The sequence below is a fragment of the Acartia tonsa genome, chromosome 4 (assembly GCF_053477335.1).
Source record: "Acartia tonsa isolate MP-2025a chromosome 4, ASM5347733v1, whole genome shotgun sequence".
NCBI lineage: Eukaryota > Metazoa > Arthropoda > Copepoda > Calanoida > Acartiidae > Acartia > Acartia tonsa.
Genome location: NC_137263.1, coordinates 25,657,038 through 25,663,263, shown reverse-complemented (window position 1 = coordinate 25,663,263; position 6,226 = coordinate 25,657,038).

Sequence of the window (6,226 nt, the reverse complement as noted above, 5' to 3'; positions counted from 1 at the left end):
AAAAGTAGTGAATTTTTTGGTATGGAATCTTACACTCCCGTAAAAGTAACCTTCCAAGGACCTGTAAGAATTACGAATCTATGGGAGATCCTTTGGTACAAACAAACAGACGGAAATCCTGTTACTTTTATATATGGATTGAATCAGAGCGCATGTCAATCTTAACCTCAATATACATCGCCCTACGGACAAAGTATTCCTTGTTACTGAATTTGACACTAAAGATCAAAGAAAGGAAGGGATTAATTTGTCGGTTTTTACTTAATTATTTCGAATCTAATATTCAAGTATTTTCCCTAACTAAATTAAGACAAGGATGACAACATTCTTTGAAACGTAAATAGATAAAATAAAAGTAGGAAAACATTTTCTCGTATTCATTCGAATCCGGTGGATAGGAACCGGTTCTCATCCATACGAAAAAACTATGTCTAGCATCGTATTATATCCAGCTTTCTACTAATATAAAAATGTACAATCATAAGATTAAATCCAGTTTTTTTTACCCGTGCATTCTATATCAGTAGAAAGCTGTTTATAATACGATGCGAGAAATAAAATATTTCAGTTTTTACTTCTCTTCAGCGAAAATACAATTAAATAAAAATAAAACCTCGCTGTCTGTCACACATAAAAGCATTATCTCTTTACAATGTTAATTGATTATACAGGTATGTGTTGATATAATTACAGTAAAATGTTTAAAAAGATTATTTGGTGCTTTCACTCAATCAAACATTGAACCCCCTTATTTTAAAAAAAATAATAGGGGGGGGGAGTTTTTCCTGCGGGCCTACCCACTACCCTAATTCACGTAACCTAACCTGACCCAACGTAATAATCATACAAACGAAAAACTCCCCCCTTCCTTTTTTTCAAGAAGAAGCGAGGTTTGTCATGGCTAAACTAGATACTTTAAGGTAATACGCCGGCAATTTTGATGATTTGTCCGTGTAAAATATTTAATAAAATTGCCCTTACTGAATATTCTTTGGAATATTCAGAATTTTCCTCATATATTAGGAACAGGGGCGTCCAAGCTTTTTTTTTGGGGGGTGGGAAATTTTTTTAAGGGGGTGGGGTAATTCGTTTTTTTTCAGGGGGGGGGGGGTAAAATGGGCGTCATTTTTTTAACCCCCTCCCCCCCAAAAAAAAATTTGCTTGGAAGGGTAATTACCCCCCCCTGAAATCTGTTGGCATAGGTAAATTTAGTTTACCCCCACAAAATTTACCACCGGGGTAAAAGTTTGGGGGAGGTAATTTAAATATTATTGAATATTTAGTATTAAAAATGCGTGTGAAGCGCGCAAAATTTTTTTTGTTAGAATTTTTTTTATTTGGGGGGGGGGGTATTATAAAAAGTGTAGAGCAGTTTCGCTTTTGATATAATTGTACATTGCCCAGCCAACGAAACTTTAAACCGGCATTTTTCTCCAGCGAAATAGATTCCATCATTTTAGAAGTTAGAACGAAAGGGAAAGAAATAGTTCGAAGAGACTACATACATACATAATATTACGAGATAGTGAAAGAGAAAAAAAGACAAAGTGCGAGAGCGAGATAGTCAGAGAGAAAGGAGAGCAAAAGAGAGAGAGAGGACGGTGTATTTAATATTTGTAAATCAATCTGTAGGGAACCATCCATCTTTACTCTAATATATATTTTATTTAGTCAAGTGTTTGATGCGTGAATTTAATATAAATTTTATTAAGCGTGACATAAAAATGTTGTTGAATAAACATCAGATTTTTACCTTCTTAACTTTAAATTGCTTTGAATTTTTTAAAACAAATTTAAATTTGATTTGTATTATCATACTAATTTTTGTCTAGCAATAAACTACAAAGATTGCAGAAGTGAATGGTTTGTACTTCACTCAAAGCTTTATATTGGTATTGGGATGGTTATCAGTCTGGGGCTATATTATAGGGATCTTAGGGGATAAATAAATGTTCTTCCCCAATAAAATTTTAAATTTAAACTCTTTCTGCATATCACAATTTTTAGTAGAAAAGTTTATTACTGCTAGTTTGAACAAACCAATTGAGCTTCAACACTTAAGGAAATGTAGCATCCATAGTTTTGTCAAAAGCTGTTGAATTAAAAGTTGAGATTTCTTACTTATAATTCCAATATTCTTGTTTTGTATGTGTGAAAATAACACACAGAAAAATGTAAGGTTAGATTAATCAAAACAAGGACGCATTTGATTGGAGATTTGAACAATACTTATTGTGGAAACTTTCATTATTTCATATCAGTTTTTAAGACAGATACGAAAACGTATAGAGTATCTTCGCCACTAGAAATTTTAAATATTTAAAAGCAATATTTGTTTTACTGATATAACTTATAGAATTTAATCTTGTAGGGGTCCTGTAATAACAAAACTCCAACAAAGAAAAATATATATTTTCTAATGTGCAATCTTTTTACCAATTTGCCCTTCCTGCCATCCCCCCCCCCCCCCCCCCTATATGCTGTTGCATTGCAAAGGCACAGATTTTAAACCTGCTCATTGATCCACAGATTATATGTAGTATGTATGATTTTTAATTTCTTTCTAATATTTCATAAGGAAATTTTCTTCACATTTGCAGTTGAGTGCTGAAGGGGGGTGTCAAAACCTCCGTTAGTTGATTTGTGAATCCCTTTTCACCGCCTTTAGGTTCACACTTCCCTGGTAAATGTCTAGGCACGCTACTGTTGTTGATGATAAACTTTGCCAATATGATTTACTGCTATCATACTGTACTTTGCAAATATATACACAACATTATAGGGTTAAGAAAATGGATCTAATATTTATTTTCTTGGCTGTTTTGGACTTTCTTACTGGTACTAATATTGCAACTTTTCTTAATTTCGATAATTTTAAAGACTTTGGGGACTGAATTAGTTACGATCGTAGCAGACCAAACATATTAAAAATAATCAACATAATTCAAATTGAACAAAATTATTGTGGTTGGTTATAACAATTATTTTTACTAAAAAAATTTTTTTTTTAAAATTTTCTGGATAAATTTGGTTTTTCAAAAACTCTTAACTTGAATTAATTGCCTATTACCCAATCCCTGTATCCCTGGATTTTGCACTCCAAATATATCCTGTGCGATATCTCTGATAATATGATCCAATATAAAAGTTATCTGAAAAGAAATTGAGAATAAGATGCCGAAACTAGGTAAAAAAGTTTTTATCTGGAGATCAGAAAATTTCTAATCATTCTTTGCAAGTAAAATATTGGGAATAAAGGAGCAACATCTGTATCATGATCACGTCCTCCATGTAAATCTTTGTCGCTGATATTATACAGTGTTTTTTATGAGAACTATTTTGAAAGCGATTTTGCCTCACTTGTAGTTATCAGAATTAAATGGTTAATGGCTTATTTTCTTTTCTTTTTTTAAGACAATTAATAGAACAACAAAAAATAATTAAGTTTTTATTTAAAAAGCATAGTAAAATAAAAAATTCAAAACTTAGGTGTCAACATCTAAAAATGGTTTTAGCGCAATTTTCTTAGGCTCACATCATCTACTCTTTGCAAGAATGGCTGCAAAACGCTTCAAAGTTAAGATATAGAGCTAAAATTGATACTGATACTATTGGGGACATATACTAGAACATTTTAAAGTTTGAAGGTATTATCTCAACCAGGAAGAGAGAAATGCCCTTCCCCCAAAGACGAGAACAGAATTTTTTTTTTAAATTACGTATTTTTGCGCATTATGCGAACTGAAACAGAACAGAGAAAAGAAGGTGTATCAACTTTTTCACTTTTTATTTAAGATAGCTAGCCGGTTCTTTTAGTAAGTAGTAGATGTAAAATTTTTCATAGAATTCAGATATGCAATCGTTTTTTTTGTAGACCTCTTATTTTTTAAGTAATTTAAGTTTTTAAAAAAAATAATTAAGTCGGTTTTAAGGTACTAAAACGCAACAAAATAAAAGAAGAAAATGGCCAGTATGAACAAAAATAGTAAGATCTTTAATTTGACACCTTACTTTTAAAGTTATGTTGAGTAATTATTGAAAAAATCAATTTTTTTAACCTCGGTTTAATCAAAACTTTGAAGTAAAATATAATCTTCCACAGGCATAAAAAATATGGGTTCATATATAACTTTAGAATCAGAAAAATATTATGAATCCATTGTAAGCTAAATTGAAAAAGTTTTATAAAACTATAATAAAAAATATAAGTTTATTTTAAGAATCATAATTTTCGGCTTTAAAGGGTTGAACAACTGGAAAACTTGAAACTTGAAATAAACCTAAATAAATATACATACAATGTAACAGATATTTTTTAAACACAAGAAACAATAAAGCATTTTTAACTGCATTGTTATGAAGTTTATAAACAGATTGAAGCATATTTGTTCATAATTTTTCGTTCTTTACATGTTATGTAAGTATCACTATTTTCATTGTAGTATCTATTGTATATATTCTATGAACGTTATCCTTTTTTTTGTCAATTCTATTGGTTGAGGTTTTGAGGTTAAGCTTCCCGATTAGTCAATTTTTGAGACTTGTGATTGGCTAGTTTAATAGTTACAATTAAGTGTTACCTGTAAAAAATAATACGTTAGGCCATTTTTATTATTTTTATTTTTTTACTTTTTTCAATTTTGCTTACAATGGATTCGTAATATTGTTCTGATTCTAAAGGTATATATGAACCCATATTTTTTATGCCTGTGGGAGCTTATATTTTACTTCAAAGTTTTGATTAAACCGAGGTTAAAAAAATTGATTTCTTCAATAATTACTCAACAGAATTTTAAAAGTAAGGTGTCAAATTAAAGATCTTACTATTTTTGTTCATACTGGCCATTTTCTTCTTTTATTTTGTTGCGTTTTAGTACCTTAAAACCGACTTAATTATTTTTTTTAAAAAACTTAAATTACTTAAAAAATAAGAGGTCTACAAAAAAAACGATTGCATATCTGAATTCTATAAAATTTTTTACATCTACTACTTACTAAAAGAACCGGCTAGCTATCTTAAATAAAAAGTGAAAAAGTTGATACGCCTTCTTTCACGTTTTTAGAGGTGTGTATTGTGTAATAATTGCTATAAAATATAGATTTATTTTTTGTTTTTGCAGAACCTTTTATTTGACTTAGTTGAATTTAATTTGAATTAGTCATTATTGCTCAAATCTACATCACAAAAGATGAAACATAAATTAAACTAGATACCGTTTAAAGTTTATTTAAATAAATAACAAAATGACAATTAAATAAGCTTTATATCAATTAAACAAATAAAAAATGTTCACAGCTGTTAAACATTTTCAATTTTTCTATTTTCTATTTGATTAAATATCAATAATAATACACATATGATATATTTATATTGACCTATCAAGACAAATTTAATTAGCCATAATCAGGACAATCACAGTCCTCATGCTAATCTGAAATTTTTATACATATTGTTTTTGAGAAAAATTATTTTACTTTTTCCCCTACAGGTCTGAAAAATAAAAAAAACTGACATCTATAGAGGTTTTCTGAAACCAACACTATCATCAAATGCTTTGCTAATATCGACCTGTATAGAATGATTACAGACCCAGTGACGTGCACTGGGTTTTGCCTGGGGGGGGGGGGGGGGTGAAGCTTTAAGGCATCGTGTCTAATTTCATTTAAAGAAGGGTGTTGTTTACAACCCTCTCCTCCCGCCTATGTATAGAAGAACATTAATTTTGTTGAAGCAAAATTCAAATTTAAAACATAATTATATATTTAACATTTACAACTTGTAGGTAAAAAATTAAAAGTTTAATAAAAAAATAAATATTAGCAATTAATATTATTTAAAATTAGGTCTTTTTCTTTCTGTGTTCGTCCTTATTGCGAGCAATCAACATTCTTGATTTAATTCAAGATAGGTGCGAATAGTAGTAGGATAACAACTATTTTCTTTTCTTTTTCATGTCTTTCTCATCTTTTAACTACTCCTTTTCTTCCTATTTTTACTATGTTCATATACTTCGCTTTTGATGATCTTAACTTTTAAAAAGTTTTTGGTGCCATATATAAAAATGCCTTTTTTAAAAAAAATTCAAAATAAAAAGAGAGGGTTGTTTTTTTTATTTACCCCTGCTGGGCTAAACTTTTCCCAATATACGCTTACTTTATCAAAACTAAAAGTAAAAAACAAACACACACAAAACTACCCCCACCATCCTTATTTTCTATTTATTTC